An 18,416-nucleotide genomic window follows, 5' to 3' on the forward strand; every position below is an offset into this window, starting at 1 on the left:
GCCCTGGTGGCACAGTGGTTTAGCGCCGCCTGCAGCCGAAGGGCGTGATCCTGGAGACCCTGGATCGAGTCCCACGTCAGGCTCTCTGCATGGTGCCTGCTTCTCCCTCTGCCTGTGTCTCTGTCTGTGTGTGTGTGTGTGTGTGTGTGTGTGTGTCTATGAATAAATAAATAAATCTTAAAAAAAAAAGGTCATTTGCTGATTCAGTTTCTTTAAAAGATACAGGCCTACCCAGATTGTTTCTTTTTTTTTTTTTTTAAGATTTTATTTATTTATTCATGAGAGACACAGAGAGAGAGGCAGAGACACAGGCAGAGGGAGAAGCAGACTCCACACAGGGAGCCCAATGTGGGACTCAACCCTGGGACTCCAGGATCACTCCTTGAGTCGAAGGCAGACGCTCAATGGCTGAGTCACCCAGCATCCCTCTCATTCTAATACAGTTTATTTCTACCACTCCTTGATTCTTTCCTAAAGTTTCCATCTCTTTGCTTACATTATCCATCTGTTCTTCCACGTTGTACACTGTTTCCATTACAGCTCTTGGCATATTTATTAGTTATTTCAAATTGTGGTTATCGCCAAATCTCTGTCATATCTAAGTCTGCTTCTGGTACTTGCTTTGTCTCTTCCAACTGTATTTTTTGCCTTTTAGTTTGTCGTCATTTTTTGTTAAAAGTCAGACATTATATATAGGATAAAAGGAATTGGGGTAAATAGGTCTTCAGTGAGGTATTTCTGGCTGTGAGTCAGGCTGTTTACTGTTTGATGTAGCTGTAGGGACCAGAGGCTAGAATGTCCTTCCCTTTGCCTTTCATTTCCTCCAGGAACTTCCTCTTAAAGAGAGTCTGGGACTTGCAGTTTTAGCTGTAATCCCCTGTTCTATAGAAATCTGACAGACTAGTGGAAAGGGGTGGTTCTGGTAAAAAAACAATTTCCCTTGAGGACAAGCCTTTTGTCAAAGGTGAACAAAATGTTCTGGGCAGACAGAACATGAAGACTCCTAACTCTGGGAAACGAACTAGGGGTGGTGGAAGGGGAGGAGGGCGGGAGGTGGGGGTGAATGGGTGGCAGGCACTGAGGGGGGCATTTGACGGGATGAGCACTGGGTGTTATTCTGTATGTTGGCAAATTGAACTCCAATAAAAAATAAATTTATTATTAAAAAAAATGTTCTGGACATTTTCTAGAATGGTTACTTTCCCTCCCCCCCTCCACCTCCCCTCCCCCCCCCCCCCCCACTCCTGTCTCTCCAGAAGCACAGGGGTTTTTTTGTGGTTGTTTTGTTTGTTTACCCTGAGAACCTAGCAGAGCTCCTAAAGTAAAACTCATTAAAGTGTGGGAGCATCCCTTAAGAAGACTGGACCTCTGGAGGTTCAAATTCTCTAGCTAATCCACACTAAGCCTCCATCAATTAATTGATTATAGCTAAGTGTTCCTACGAGTACTAGCTACTTAGCAGGTTTCTGCTATATAGGCTTTTGTTCTGGGTAAGCTGTGGTTCTCAGTATCTACCTCTCTTTCCAGATTTCAAGGCAGCAATGTGCCCTATAATCTCAATTCTCTGATGACTCTAAGAAGAGTGCGGATTTTCAAATTCTTCAGCTTTTCTTGCTGTTAGAGGATGGGAAGGATGATTTCCAAGCTCTTTTCAAGTTGAACTGGAAACCAAAAGTCATCTATGTTTTATGATTTTATCTCTTACTTTTAGGTCTTTGATTTACCTGGGAATTATTTTTGTGTATATGTGTATATGATGTAAAATACTGTTTTAAAAATAGTTTAGTCTCTGTGGGGAACTCTCTTTGGATTTCTCATTTGGCAGGTGCTTGGGAATCTCCCTCTAATATGCAGTCTCTGCATAGATTTAATCCAGATGAGTTATCCCAGGGCTTCTTTGTAATGTGTATTGTTTTACTTTTAATTTCAAATATAAATTTTTGGTTGACATAGTAAAAATTATTTTAATCCTTTTTTTAAAAAAACACAGGTGTAAGATCACAATGGAAAGTGCTTTCTCTCCCTTTTTTAATACTAAGTAGTTTGGAATGATCTGTCCTTTAATCTCTTAAAGTGCCTCCTAATTTTTTTTAAAAGAGAAAGGAATTCAGTTATTACAGTGTACCAATTAATATAAACATTCCCTACTATGCCAACTTAAAATAGAAAATAAGCATTACTTGTAAGAGGCTATTCAAACTGTGTCGTATATGTAACTATTTCTGTGCTTATCTTATGTATTTTTTGGCAGTTAGTTTAAAAAAAAGACTTCCTCCACCCTGGCACTGTTAACATTTCAGACCAAATAATTCCTTGTTGCCACAGGAGTCCTTTGCAACGTAGGAGTTTAGCATCATTTTGGTCCTCTACCCACTAGATACCAACACATAATCCGCCCCCCAGCAGTTAATAGTGCTATGTTTCCTTTGGAGACCCAGTTAAGAACCATCGGTCTAAGAAATGAATGTTGTATGTGGAAAAAGGAAATAATGTTTTGGAGACCCAGTTAAGAACCAACGGTCTAAGAAATGAATGTTGTATTTGGAAAAAGGAAATAACGTAAAAAATTTATTTGGTGTTAATTTTTACAAATGATGTAAATGTTCAAGTCAAGGTATTGTATCTAAATCTCTAAGGGATGACTTAAAAATTGTGTCAGAGATATACATGGATGTAGGGATCCCTGGGTGGCGCAGCGGTTTGGCGCCTGCCTTTGGCCCAGGGCGCGATCCTGGAGACCCGGGATCGAATCCCACGTCGGGCTCCCGGTGCATGGAGCCTGCTTCTCCCTCTGTCTGTGTCTCTGCCTCTCTCTCTCTCATTCTCTCTGTGTGTGACTATCATAAATAAAAATTAAAAAAAAAAAAAGAGATATACATGGATGTAATACAGATCTTAAGACCCCAGGGGTGCCTAGGTAGCTAAGTCAGTTAAGTGGCCGCCTCTTGGTTTCTGCTCAGGTCATGATCTTGGGGTCGTGAGATCAAGCCCCACATCTGGCTCCACACTCAGCATGGGGTCTGCTTGAGATCTCTCTCTCTCCCTCTATCCCTCCTCCTACTCACATGCTCGCTCTCTCATTCAAATAAATAAATAATCTTAAAAAAAAAAAAAAAGGGGGATCCCTGGGTGGCGCAGCAGTTTAGCGCCTGCCTTTGGCCCAGGGCGTGATCCTGGAGACCCGGGATTGAGTCCCACGTCGGGCTCCCGGTGCATGGAGCCTCCTTCTCCCTCTGCCTATGTCTCTGCCTCTCTCTCTCTGTGTGACTATCATAAATAAATAAAAATTTTTAAAAAAAGGACTCCCATCCAACTCTCCTCCATAGGCAATCTGTTGTTTTTCTAAGTGATTTCCATACTAGGAAATGTTTCATTTACCAACATTAACAATATATACTGACTACCCAATACAGAAGTTCAGAATTTACCTACTAAGCTTTCTGATACTGAGAATTTATACCAGTACAATGACTATTACCACTACTACCACTTCCACTTCTGACATTTATTATATTACTACTCCTTGTTACACTCTTGGGTAACTCTCTAAGAACTTAAATCTTTACTTTTTGCTTTATCAGCTTTTTACCAGAAGTGGAGCTGACAAGATCTTTCCTGTTCTTAAATTCTCTAGAAGTTGCTATTACTATTATTGTTGTTACTATTAACATCATCATCAGTAGTAAAGAAAACCTATTTAACAATAGAGAAATGATTCTCTTTAGTTTGTCATGGTTTAAGATAATGAGATAATGAAAATTTTAATGCATACAAGCCACTTTTTTGAAACAAACATAATTTAAATTCCCAGGAGTAAGATTATTGAATCATAGTATATAAATACTCTGTCATATTGCTTTCCAGCATGGTTATTAGAATATATTTTATTCATACAAAAAATTGTGTTACTTTTCCCAATTATATAAATAAAAATCCTTATCATTAAAAATTCAATGTATTCAGGGCCACCTGGCTGGCTCAGTCAGTAGAGCATGAGACTCTTGATCTCAGGGTTATAAGTCAGAGCCTCACATTGGGTATAGAGATTACTTTAAAAAAAAAAAAAAACTTTTAAAAAATTCAGCGTATTCAGGAAGAAGGTAAAAGGGTAAAAATATGAAACTCCACTACTCTGAAATAAGTACCTTCTTCCACACCTCTATGTATATCTACACATCTTAAATAATTTTAGTCAGATTATATACTTACTATTTTTATGTGGAAATATCTCACATTTTTTCTCTATTATTTTTGGCTTATAGTCCTACTGTTGTTACACACTCTCTCTGACAACTTTACCATTTCCTCAGGTAGCCTGCAGGAAAAACCACCTGGTGTATAGCTCTCCATCCCTGCTGGCTCCAAGTTATTCCCAGCGTGTGCAATCAGAGGTATAAGGTTAGTTCTCCTCATCCACCTGAAACTGATGTTCATATATGTGATATGGGAGTTCAGTTTCACATTGTGTCTCTGAATGGTGAGTGATTAGGCCCACACAGTTTATTAAATAAACCATCTTTTCCCACTGACAGTAACTGTTTTTGCTGTAGACTGATTACCAAGTACGCTAGGACACAGTTCTGACTCTCCATTATGATTCTTTGTTCTCCACGAAGACTCCTAACTCTGGGAAACGAACTAGGGGTGGTGGAAGGGGAGGAGGGCAGGGGTGGGGGTGAATGGGTGACGGGCACTAAGGGGGGCACTTGACGGGATGAGTACTGGGTGTTATTCTGTATGTTGGCAAATTGAGCACCAATAGAAAATAAATTTATTATTAAAAAAATTTTTTTAAATGATTCTTTGTTCTCTGCCAATTTCTGTAACAACAACATGCATTTTTTTTTAATAATAATGACCATATAGTGTATTTGCTCTCTGGGCAAATTTCTCTCTAGGAGTTTCATTTTTTATAATTTCCTAGGCTTGTTGCAGGTTTGTTTTTTTTTCTTTTTTTGAGGCAAAAATTTAAACAATCTTCCATATAAATTTTAAGATCATTTTTACTCAATTCCAAAAATAAAATAATAAAAACATTCTGGCTCTAATTGCAACTGCATTAAATATATAAATTAATTTTGGAAGAGTTAACTTCAGCATTTTTTTTGTCTTTTCCCTCCAGAAATGTGATTATCCTTTCATTTGTTACATCATGTTTCATACCCTTCATAAGATTTTATTTTTTTTTTTTTTAATTTTTATTTATTTATGATAGTCACAGAGAGAGAGAGAGGCAGAGACACAGGCAGAGGGAGAAGCAGGCTCCATGCACCGGGAGCCTGACGTGGGATTCGATCCCGGGTCTCCAGGATCGCGCCCTGGGCCAAAGGCAGGCGCTAAACCGCTGCGCCACCCAGGGATCCCCCTTCATAAGATTTTAATGGTTTTCTGCATACAGTCTTTATTCCTTCTGTGTTTAGTTCTGTTTTAGTTTTTGTGTTAATGTGAATATTTTTCTTATTTTGACTTGTGGCTGGTGATTGCTAGTACAGAGAAAAGCTTTTGACTTCGGTATAGTTACTGTTTCTGGTCAATTTATCAAACTCCCTCATAATTTCAGAATCTCATGGTTTTCTAGTTATGTGATCATATCACTAGTTAAAAGAGATCACCTTCTTTTCCAATAATTATAATCAATATTAATTTTCTTATTAGCCTCCAAAATTCCCAGGATGTTGAAAATAATGTCTAATAATAATAATAGCAGACATACCTGTCTCTTTCCTCATGATAATGGAAATGGCTTTTGATTTTCCACAGTATAATGTTTCCTGTTGTTTTTTTGTTTAACAAATATTTAAGTAATTGTCATTAACTTCCATCTTATTTAGCATTTTTGTTAGAAATGGCTGCTTAATTTTATCATCATGCCCTTAGCCAAAGGCAGATGCTCAACCACTGAGCCACCCAAGGACTTTTTAGATATGACCTGAAAAACATAATACATGAATTTAAAAAATGATAAATTGGACAGGATTATAATTAAAAACTTCTGCTCTGTGAAAGATACTAGTAAGAGAAGAAGACAAGCCACAAGCTGGTAGGAAATTTGTACAAAACACACAGCCAACCAACAAAGAAGTTGAGTCTAAAATATAGAAAGAACTCTTAAAACTCAAAAAAATAAAAAGAATTTAAAAATGAGCTAGAAATCAGAAGAGTTGAGCAGCCTGGGTGGCTCAGCAGTTTAGCGCCACCTTCAGCCCAGGGCGTGATCCCGGAGACCCAGGATCGAATCCCACTTCGGGCTCCCTGCATGGAGCCTGCTTCTCCCTCTGCCTGTGTCTCTTCTGCCTTGCTCTCTCTCTGTGTCTCTCATGAATAAATAAATAAAATATTTTTTTAAAAAAGAAAGAAATCAGAAGAGTTATTAGCTCACCAAAGATATATTCCCCTTTCCTTACTATACACAAGAATTAACTCAAAGTAGATCACAGATATAAATGTGACACCTAAAATTATAAAATTCTTGGAAAAAAGTACAGGAGTCTTTATGACTTTGGTTGGCAAGGCCTTCTAGAATATGACATAAATACAAAAGTGACCAAAAAGGGGGTTCCTGGGTGGCTCAGTGGTTGAGCATCTGCCTTTGGCTCAGGTCATGATCCCAGGGTCCTGGGATTGAGTCCCACACTGGGCTCCCTGCAGGGAGCCCACTTCTCTCTCTGCCTGTGTCTCTGTCTCTCTGTCTCCCATGAATAAATAAATACAATCTTTTTAAAAAAATGATCAAAAAAATATTTTAGGTAAACTGTATTTCAACAAGATTAAAAACCTTTGTGGTACAATCAATAAAGTGAAAAGATGACCCACAGCATAGAAGAAAATATATGGAAGTCATGTGTTTGATAAGGGCATTATGTCCAAAATATATAAGGATTTCTTACAAATCAATAATAAGAAAATAACAGAAAAACCCAATTTGAAAAAGAACAAAGAATCTGAATAAACACTCCCCCCAAAGAAGATACACAAATGAACAAGAAGCACATGGAAGATGTTCAATATCACTAGTCATCAGGGAAATGAAAATCAAAACCATAATAAAGGGTGTGTGGCTGGTTCACTCAGTGTACAAATCTTGATCTTGGGGTTATAAGTTCAAGCCCTGCTGGCGTGTAGAGATTACTTAAATAAATAAAACTTTAACATAGACACACACACAATGAAATAACACTTTATACTCACTAGGATGACTAAAATTAAAAATCAAAATGACAGTTAATAACAAGTATTAAAGAGGATGTTGAGAAACTGAAACTCTCATACATTAGTGGTAAAAATGTGAAATGGTGTCTCAACTTTGGAAAATAGTTTGACAGTTCCTCAAAATATTCAACATAGAGGTATCATCATACAACCCAGCAATTCCACACAAGAAAAATGAAAACATACATCCACATAAAAACTTGTATATAAATGTTCACAGCAACATTTTTCATAAGAGCCAAAAAGTGGAAAAAACCTAAAGGTCCATCAACTAAAGAATGAATAAACAAAATGTGGCACATCCATATAATGAAATATTTTTTTTTAATTTTTTTTTATTTATTTATGATAGTCACAGAGAGAGAGAGAGAGAGAGAGGCAGAGACACAGGCAGAGGGAGAAGCAGGCTCCATGCACCGGGAGCCTGACGTGGGATTCGATCCCGGGTCTCCAGGATCGCGCCCTGGGCCAAAGGCAGGCGCCAAACCGCTGCGCCACCCAGGGATCCCTATATAATGAAATATTATTTGATCACAAAAAAGAATGGAATATTGATGCATGCAACAATATAGATGAATCCTGAAAACATCCTGCTAATTGAAAGAAGCTAGACACACCAAAAAACATATATTGCATGATTCAATTTATACAAAATATCCAAAATGGGCAAATTCATACGGACACAAAGATTAGTGGTTCCCTAGGACTGTAGAGAAGAGAATTCAGGGGTAAATGGAGAATGACTACTAATAGGTATAAGGTTTCTGCTAGAGACAAAAATATTCCAGGATTAGATTGTGGTGATGGCAACCCAACTCCTGAATACACTAAAAGCCACTGAAATGGGTGAATTATACAGCATGTGAATCATATCTCAGTAAAGCTTTAAAAAAAAAAAAAAACAGTTAAAAAAAAACAGTTGAGTTTGTTTTGTGAGGCATTTCCATGGCATCACACATGTGCTCTGGTGAGCACAAAATACATATACATATATGAACTGTTAAGTATAAATTGCATAATTTCAGTGATTCCACATGGGTTCAATGCTCTTACATTTGCATTTAAAACTAGTATTGCAGGGGATCCCTGCGTGGCTCAGTGGTTTGGCGCCTGCCTTCGGTCTGGTGCGTGGTCCCTGGGTCCCGGGATCAAGTCCCACATCCGGCTCTCTGCGTGGAGCCTGCTTCTCCCTCTGCCTGTGTCTATGTCTCTCTCTCTCTTTCTCTCTCTCCGTGTCTCTCATGAATAAATAAAATCTTTAAATAAATAAATAAAAATAAAAATAGTATTGCATTATTTTTATATACTAATAATGAAGCAGCAGAAAGAAATTAAGAAAATCCAATTTATAAGTGCAACAAAAATAATACCTAGGAATACGCTTAATGAAGGAGGGGAAAGACCTGTACTCTGAAAACTCTAAAACATTGATGAAAGAAACTGAAACAACACAAAAAATCGAAAGACATTCTATGCTTATGGATTATAAGAACAAATATTGTTAAAATTTTTATATTATTAAAGCAATCTACAGATATAATGCAATCCTTATAAAAATAATGTTTCACAGAACAATCCTAAAAATGTGTATGAAACCACCAAAGACCCTGAATAAACAAAGTAATCCTGAAAAAGAAAAAGAAAGCTGGACGTATCACAATTCCAGATTTCAAGAGAACATTCACGTCCAAGTTTTACTACAGAGCTGTAGTAATCAAAACTGTATGGTACTGGCACAAAAATAGACACAAAGATCAAAGGAACTGAATAGAAAACCCAGAAATAAACCCACAACTACATGGCCAATTAATTTTTAACAAAGGAGGCAAGAATATGCAATGGGAAAAACACAGTTTCTTCAACAAGTACTCTTGGGAAACTGGATAGCTACATGTATAAGAATAAAACTGGACCACTTTCTTAGGCCACACACAAAAATAAACTCAAAATGGATTAAGGATCTAAATGTGAGACCCAAAACCTTGAAAGACCTAGAAGAGGACACAGGCAGTAATTTCTATGGCATTGGCAATAGCAACATTCTTCTAGATATGTCTCCTGAGGCAAAGGAAGCAAAAGCAAAAATAAACTACTGGGACTACATCAAAATAAAAAGTTTCTGTACAGTAAAGGAAACAACCAACAAAACTAAAAGACAATCTATGTAATAGAAGATATTTGCAAATGATATATCTGATAAAGGTAAGTCTTTATTTAAAACCTTATACAACACCCAAAAAACAAATAATCCAATTAAAAAATGGACAGAAGTCATGAACAAACATTTCTCCAAAGAAGACATCCAGATGGCCAACAGACCTGAAAAGATGGTCAACATCGCTCATCAGGGAAATGCAAATCAAAAATCACATTAAGATGTCACATCACACCTGTCAGAATGGCTAAAATAAAAAACACGAGAAACAAAAAGTGTTGGCATATGGAGTAAAATAAAAAACCCTTGGGCACTGTGGTGGGAATGCAAACTGGTGTAGCCATTGTGGAAAACAGTTATGGAGGATCCTTAAAAAAATAAAAATAGGGGACGGGGCGCCTGGGTGGCTCAGATGGTTAGGCATCTGCCTTCAGCTCAGATCGTGATTTCTCGGTCCTGAGATCAAGCCCCATGTCAGGCTCCTGGCTCAGTGGGGAGCCTACTCCTCCCTCTGCCTCTGTCTCTGCCCTGTTCATGCGCTCTCTCTCCCTCTGTATCTCTCTGTCTCAAATGAATAATTTTTTTTAATCTTTAAAAATAAAAAATAAGGGACGTCTGAGTGGCTTAGCAGTTTAGCACCTGTCTTCAGCCCAGGGCATGATCCTGGAGTCCCTGGATCGAGTCCCATGTAGGGCTCCCTGCATGGAGCCTGCTTCTCCCTCTGCCTGTGTCTCTGTCTCTGCCTCTCTCTCTCTCCCTCTCTCTCTCTCTCTTGAATAAATAAATAAAATAAATAAATAATAAAAATAGAACTACCCTTCGATCTGGGTATTACCCAGAGAATATAAAAATACTAATTTGAAGGGATATATGCACCCCTATGTTTACTGCAGCATTGTCTGCAATAGTCAACTATGAAAGCAGCCCAAATGTCTATGGACTGACGAATGGAAAAAGATGTGAGACAGACATAATGGAATATTACTTAGCCATAAAAAAGCATGAAATTCTGCCATTTGCAAGAGCATGCATGTATCTAGAGAGTATAATGCTAAGGGAAATAAGTCAAAGAAAACAAATATCACATGAGTTCACTCACATATGGAATTTAAGAAACAAAACAAATGGACAAAGGAAATAAAGAGACAAATCAAGAAACTACTCAACTACAGAGAACAAACAGATGGTTGCCAGGGAGGAGATGAGTGAAATACATGAGGGGATTAACACACTTAACTTGATGAGCACTGGGTAATACATGGAATTGGTGAATCATTATATTGTATACCCCAAACTAATATAACACAGTAACTATACTGGAATTAAAATAGTTTTTTTTTTTTTTTTATTTAGGATAACATTGAACACTAAACAAAAAGCACCACAGCAATTTAGGGGAAAAACACATAATAAAAGAAAAAGCTTTATATTTTAGTTTTGGTTTTTGTGTTGTTGTTTTTTTGTTTTTTGTTTTTTGGTTTTTTTTATTCATGAGAGACACAGAAAGAGGCAGAAACACAGGCAGAGAGAGAAGCAGGCTTCCCACAGGGAGCCTGATGCTAGACTTGATGCCAGGACAGGACCCCAAGATCACAATCTGAACCAAAGGCAGACATTCAACCACTGAGCCACCCAAGTGCTCAAGTACTAAAATACTTTTAACAGCATTTTTTTCCTGCTTTTTGAATAAAGAATCTGTATTTTCATTTTGAATTGGGCTTCCAAAATTATGTAGCCAGCCCTGGAACATATTTAAAAGCTACTACATGGAACTTCCTGGAGTGTAAGTACAGAAGCAAAAGCAAAATATGAACATGAAGAAAAAATTTCCCATCACCTTGCTCTTTCATTTTCTAGATGTCCTTCAAGTTAACAAAGTTACATCAAGTGCTCTTGGTAACTAGAACTCTGAAACTCATTCAAAAATCATCTATTCTTAAAAAAACTTAATTCAATACATCAAAGTCAACAGAAATAATAAATCCCAAGGTACTAAGTAATGATCACATCTCTAGTACCATGCCAAGCACTTTCCCAGCATTATCTCACTTAACTCTCACATCTTTAAGGTGATGTTATAATTCCCATTTTCATGGACAAGAAAATTAAGATTCCAAGAGATTAAGCAACTTGCCCAGTATCACACAGCTACTAAATAGGAAAGATATGACTGGAACCTACACTGCCCTGTTCCAAACCCAACAAATCTGCCTCCTTGTTCAGCTTTCAGTACTGCTGTGCAATAAAGAGAAGCTCAGGTTGTCAATAAAATATAAAGGTTAAAATTTGGGGTTTTGAAAAAAAGAATTAACTACGAATAAAAACAGTACAGGCCTAATACATCTGATACTCAAATAACATCAACAAACTCATAGATCAATCCCATAGAATCACTATAGAAGCATGAATTAGTATGCTAGTGAAACAACCCTCCTTGCAGTCTTAGATGCTCAGCTTTTTGTCAAATTCCATATTTAGTTATGGTGCTCTTTGAAAGATATAGACATAGATCGGAGGAAAATTAAAACAATGTTAGATGAATGACTTCTAAAGGCCAAAAACTGTACTTTAAAGGGTATGGGAGAGGCACCTGGGCAGCTCATTCAGTAAGTGTCTGACTCTTGGTTTTGGCTCCAGGCATGATCTCCAGGTCATGAGATCGAGCCCTTCATCAAGCTCTTTACTGGGAGCCTGCTTAAGATTTTTTTCTCTTCCTCTGCCCCCAACCCCCTGCTCACTCTTACCCTCTCCCTCACTCTAAAAAATTAATTAATTATAGGGTATGCAGAATATTCCTGAATCCTAAGCCCCGACGAAGATATACAAAAAAATTGATTTATTAATTAAATATCAGAATAACTAACAATTCTATCTAGAAAATCTATGACCTACACAACTGAAACACTACAAGCTTTTTGCCTTTTTTTCTTTTTTAAGATTTTGTTTATTTGAGAGAGAGAGAGAGAGAGAGAGAGAGCGCACACAAGCAGGGGGAGCAGCAAGCAGAGGGAGAGGGAGAAGCAAGCTTCCTGTTGAGCAGGCAGCCCAATGCAGAGCTCAATCTCAGGACCCTGGGACCATAACCTGAGCTGAAAGGCAGACACTTAACCCACGGAGCCACCCGGATGCCCCCAAAACACTACAAGTTTTATCATCAGTCCTGCCACCAAAAGACCCACAAAGAAAAGAAAATGGGGATCCCTGGGTGGCGCAGCGGTTTAGCGCCTGCCTTTGGCCCAGGGCGCGATCCTGGAGACCCGGGATCGAATCCCACGTCGGGCTCCAGGTGCATGGAGCCTGCTTCTCCCTCTGCCTGTGTCTCTGCCTCTCTCTCTCTCTCTCTGTGTGACTATCATAAATAAATAAAAATTTAAAAAAAAAAAAAGAAAAGAAAATGATATTGTATTCCCTCTCCAACTTCAATTTCCCCTCACACAATTTGTGCAGTTCCTGCAAATTTAATTCCACAAAGCTTTTTTAAAACAAAAAATTAAAAAAAATTAAATAAAAATAAAACAAAAAATTGGGATGCTTGGGTGGCTCAGTTGGGTGAGCATCTGCCTTCAGCTCAGGGCATGATCCTGGTCCTGGGATCGAGTCCCACATCGGGCTTCCTGCGAGGAGCCTGCTTCTCCCTCTCCCTGGATCTCTGCCTCTCTCTCTGTGTCTCTAATGAATAAATAAATACAACCTTAAAAATAAATATATAAAAAACAAAAAATTCTGGCATCCTCAAATTTCAAGTCATTCCTGGTGGAGATGGGTCAGCAATGAAAAAACAAACTGAGTGCTCGCTTCAGCAGCACATATACTAAAAAAAAAAAAAAAAAAAAAAAAAACAAACTGAGATGACAGGGAAATAGTTTTTATGATGTCATCTTGGGAAGGCAAATTTAAGCTGCAGAAGGCACCCCACTACTGTCTGTGGAGGCAGTAGGAGAACGGGTACAGAAAAGATACCAGGTGCTCTGACATGGATTCATCACGCAAAGAGCTAAGGTTCTACACCCCAACATCTGGGAAAGGACACCCACAGCGTCTCTCACCTCCAGCACACAAGTTCTTCTGTGCCAGTAGAAAGATAGTGAGAAGCTGGGTCCCAGGAGTCAACAACCCTGAGCCAAAAATCAGAAGGATGTCTGGATAGAAGGACAGATAAAAGGACAGAAGAACAGATAATAATGCATATTATTCAAAACAATCCAAAATGCATTACAAGGATCCTACTGAAATTCTAGGAAACAAGATTCCAAAGATTCTAACACACCAGATAACAGATATCAACAGTGTAAAATTAAAATTTATTGTCTTTATTACGTGCCCTTTCTGAATTATTCCATCTTAAGTGTTAAAACACAAGGGCTTTCAAAGATAAATTCTGAACTTTATCACCTTGTGTCTGTTTTTTTTCTTACAATGCCTTAAGTTCCTTGAATTACATTACCACCACGGTTTTCAGAAAATCAACCTATATTACTACATTTGGATATAATCTTCAAAACCTTAACATCATGAGTGAATATCTACAATTCTACAAATACTGTAGAGAATAAAACAAAGTACACAGCTCTCAGAGATTTTATATTCTATCCTACTGTATGCCATTAGCTTGGAAATAAAAGGAAAACTAACACTAGAAATCGTGCTGAAATGACATGACAATTCTTTGGATGCCTATACGTCTTAGGAAATATACTTCCAGTTATCACTTAAGACGGAAATAACAAGAAAAAACATCTCGCATGCAATTAGAAATCCCTCAGTCTCCTTCAGCCTTCAGCACATAACTAGAGAGAAGTGAGATATACTCACAAGGAGAACTGTGAAGGTCAAAGCCTCCTGATGAAGGATTCTGAGTGGCTGGCTGCTCTAACTAATTACCACAAACTTAGTGACTTAACACAAATTTATTAGCTCATAGTTCTAAAGGTCACAAATCCAACATAGGTATCACTGGGCTAAAATCAAGATGTTAGCAAGGCTAGTTCCTTCTGGAGACTCTAGGGAGAATCCATTTCCTTGACTTTCCAGCTTCTGGAGGCCAATTCACTTTCCTTGACTTATCTTAAAAGTGCTTCACTCTACCCTCTGCTGGTTCTCACATCTTCTCTAACTCTGACTCTCCCATCTCCGTCTTATATGGATCCTTGTGATTATACTGCACTCACCCAGATACTCTAGGACAATCTCTCCCTTAAGGTAATCACATCTGCAAAGTCCCTTCTGCCACGTATGATAACAATGGGTTCCAGAGATTACCACATGAACATCTTAATGGGCTACTGTACCACCTACCAGGGGAAATTCATTTAACCCAGTTTATCAAAATCAAATACAAAGAATCCTCTATACCTCTATCCCATTCCTTTCCACTCACTTATGTTATAAAATCTATATATGTCAGCTATTGGATTTGTATCTACTACACCATTCCACTCTAAGACTTCATGGACCACACTGAGAAAAAGAAAAGCAGCCCTGACACCTGGAAGCTGGCCTGCTACTATCAGCTGGGCCTTGTTGTTGCTATAAACTGGCTAGCAGCTCAGAGTGAGGCATTCACGGCTGGCCTTGATGTTTCTTCTCTTGAAAATAAACAAGTGCAGAGCACAGTAACATCAGAGATGGGCACTCTGTGACCATAATGGACAAACAATAAACAACACCACCGTAATCAAGCCTGAACAAAGCAAAAAAAAAAAAAAAAAAAAAAAAAAAAATTCCAAATCATAAAATTGACCAAATATTTCCCCACTATGGCTTATATGAATGACTTGCTTCTTTACCAACTACTTTTAACTTCACCCCACCCTGACTTCTCTCCTCCTACATAAGATTAAGATACTCAATCATAGAATTATCTCTGCTTCTTAACAGCATCCAATACAGATCAAAGCCCCATCTCCTTAAACCTTTCCAAATCACCCAACACAAGCCCAAATCCTATTTTTAGAAGTTCCTTTTAAGGCTCTTTTATTGAAACACCCTATAGTTCCCGATGGTACACATTTTTTCTTACTGCAACATGCAATCAACCCAACTTGTCCAACCACATACATATACAGGTATATTCCCAGTGGTCTTTGGCTGGAGGGCAGTGACAAAGCCCAGAGAAGTCTACAGACCTCCAGACAACTGCATTCCAAATTTCAGTACAAGATTAATGATTGGCTCCCATCTTCTGCCCAACCCCTATTCTCAAGATGCAAGGGCTAAAGTTTTTATCTGCAGCACAAAGAGTAAGTCATGGAGATGAAGGCAAGACCCTGGTAGAAAAAGGCAGGTAACCCCCCACCCCCACCCCAGGGAAGCAGTAGAGAGAGGATGATTCCTGGCATCTCCATTATTTTCCCATTCTATTTGGCCAAAAGGAAGCAAAGTAAATTAGAGGGCCCTAAAATCTCTACTGTTGTAAAAGTCCTAGTGAATCCCAGAACTGTTCTCAAACATACTACAGCCAAGTTAGGGAGCTTAAACCATAGCGAGAAAAAGGAAGAATTCAAATTGTGCAGCTAGACCTCAAAATTCCCTGCCAGCTAATTTCATAGGTTCTCTTTGGTCCTTTCATTAGCCTTACCACAAGTATTTTATGTACCCAACCTAGTTGGATCCCACATAACCCTGTTATGGTAGAGATTTAAATTTTATAGGACTGTAAATACAGTACAGGCTGTGAAATCAGCCTGCCTGGATTTAAAGTCTGGTTCCATCCATGCTGACTGTGCCACCTTGGCCACATGCTGTGCTTATTGGGAGACTCAAGTTAGATACCTAGTAAGCATAGGAAGCACTCAATAAATGTTATTTATTAATTTAGTGACGGAATTACAGGGATTTTTTGGTACAGTTATATATTAATCTGTGACCCTTTTAAAGTAATAGCTCTATCGGTGGCACCAACGTAAGAAAACCACTTGGAGGATACCAACTAAGTAAATGCACCTTAAAAACATATACCAGGGCTGGTTAAGCGACCGGCTCTTGATCTCAGCTCAGGTCTGAACTCAGGGTTGTGAGTTCAAGCCCCATGTTGGGCTCTGTGCTAGGCCTGGAACCTACCTAAAAAAAGAGAGAGATGGGCAGCCCGGATGGCTTAGCGGTTTAGCACCGCCTTCAGCCCAGGGCCTGATCCTGGAGACCCTGGATCGAGTCCCACATCAGGCTCCCTGCATGCAGCCTGCTTCTCCCTCTGCCTGTCTCTACCTCTCTCCCTCTCTCTCTCATGAATAAACAAAATCTTAAAAAAAAAAAAAAAAAAGAATGGATCAAAGACCCCAAATGTTAAGAGTTAAAACTATAAAACTCTAAGAAGAAAGCATAGGTAGGTATCTTCATGACATTGGATTTGATGATGATTTCTTGAATATAACACCAAAAGCATAAGCAAAAAAGAAAAAATGCATAAAATGAACTTCATCAAAATTAACAATTTCTGTGCATCAAAGAACACTATCAATAGAGTAAAAAGACAACCCACAGAATGGGAAGAAATATTTGAAAATCTGACATTTAATGAGGGACTAATATCCAGAATATATAAAGAACTTCTGAAAGTCAACAACAAGTCAATTCAAAAACAGGCAAAGTCGGTGTCCATTGAAAGATGAATGGATAAAGAAGATGTGGTATATGTATACAATGGAATATTACTCGGCCATTAGAAACGACAAATACCCACCATTTGCTTCGATGTGGATGGACCTGGAGGATATTATGCTGAGTGAAGTAAGTCAATCGGAGAAGGACAAACATTATATGGTCTCATTCATTTGGGGTATATAAAAATTAATGAAAGGAAATAAAGGGAAAGGAGAGAAAATGAATGAAAATATCAGTGAAGGTGACAAAACATGAGAGACACCTAACTCTGAGAAATGAACAAGGGGTAGTGGAAGGGGAGGTGGGCGGGGGGTTGGGGTGACTGGGTGATGGGCACTGAGGGGGGCACTTGGTGGGATGAGCACTGGGTGTTATGCTATATGTTGGCAACTTGAACTCCAATTTAAAAACTTAAAAAAAAAAAAGGGCAAACTACTCAAACAAATATTTCTCCAAAGAAGATACACAAATGATCAGAAAGCACATAAAATAATGCTCAACATCACTAATCATATGGGAAATGCACATAAAGGCCAAGATGAGATACCATTACACATCCATTAGGATAACTATTATTCTGTAAAACAACAGAAAATAACCTGTGTTGGTGAAGAAACTGGAATCCTGGAGCACTGCTAATGGGAATGTGAAATGACACAACCACTGTGGAAAACAGCATGGCAGTTTTTCAAAAAATTAAACAAAAAATTACCAAGTGATCTCACAATTCCACTTCTGAGTATGCATATATCAAAAAAATATTGAATGCAAAGTCTCAAAGAGATATTTCTACACCCATGTTCACAGCAGCACTATTTACAAAGACCAGGAAACAACCCAAATGTCCACTGATGAATGAATGGATAAACAAAATGTCATATGTCCATACAAGTGAATATTATCCAATGCCAAAAAGGAAAAAAAATTCTGACACATGCTACAAAATGCATGAAACCTTGAAAACATTATGCTGAGTGAAATAAGCCAGACATGAAAGGACAAATACTGTACAATCCTACTTATATGAGATACCTGGGATAGTCAAATTCATAGAGATTGAAAGAATGATGGTTACCAAGAGCTGGAAGGAGAAAGGAAAGGAGTTCCGTTTGGAATGACAGCAAAGTTCTAGAGATGGGCAGTGGTGACGGTTGCACAATGATGTGAATGTACTTAAGCCACTGGACTATACACTTAACAATGTCAATCATAAGCTATGCATATTTTATCAGGAAAAAAAAGGTAAAACTTCTAGCATTACATGGTAAAACCAAAAAAAAAAAAAGGTTAATTAAAAGAATCAGCAACAAGTCATAGAGAAAACTCAAATATTTATATTCACTCTGAATATGAATAATTTGAAAACAGAATGCCAAAGACTAGAACCCTAATGAGCCTGTTCAGTGTCTGTAGAGCCTCTGTAGAGGGTGAAGTACATTCATCACCCAGGGGT

The 18,416-nt window shown here is 38.2% G+C and overlaps 1 protein-coding gene and 1 long non-coding RNA gene across 9 annotated transcripts in view; both read right to left on the reverse strand.

Annotated features, from left to right (window-relative positions):
- Positions 1-18,416, reverse strand: part of LMBR1 (limb development membrane protein 1) — a 147,102-nt gene that overhangs the window by 126,827 nt on the left and 1,859 nt on the right. The window lies entirely within an intron of this gene.
- On the reverse strand, positions 1,287-18,063 carry LOC111090263. The gene is made up of 3 exons (XR_005371389.1): positions 17,996-18,063; positions 5,714-5,929; positions 1,287-2,837 (listed from the first exon to the last, which is right to left on the reverse strand). It is a non-coding gene; the product is annotated as an uncharacterized LOC111090263 (long non-coding RNA).

This window comes from Canis lupus, chromosome 16 (assembly GCF_011100685.1).
Source record: "Canis lupus familiaris isolate Mischka breed German Shepherd chromosome 16, alternate assembly UU_Cfam_GSD_1.0, whole genome shotgun sequence".
Lineage (NCBI taxonomy): Eukaryota > Metazoa > Chordata > Mammalia > Carnivora > Canidae > Canis > Canis lupus.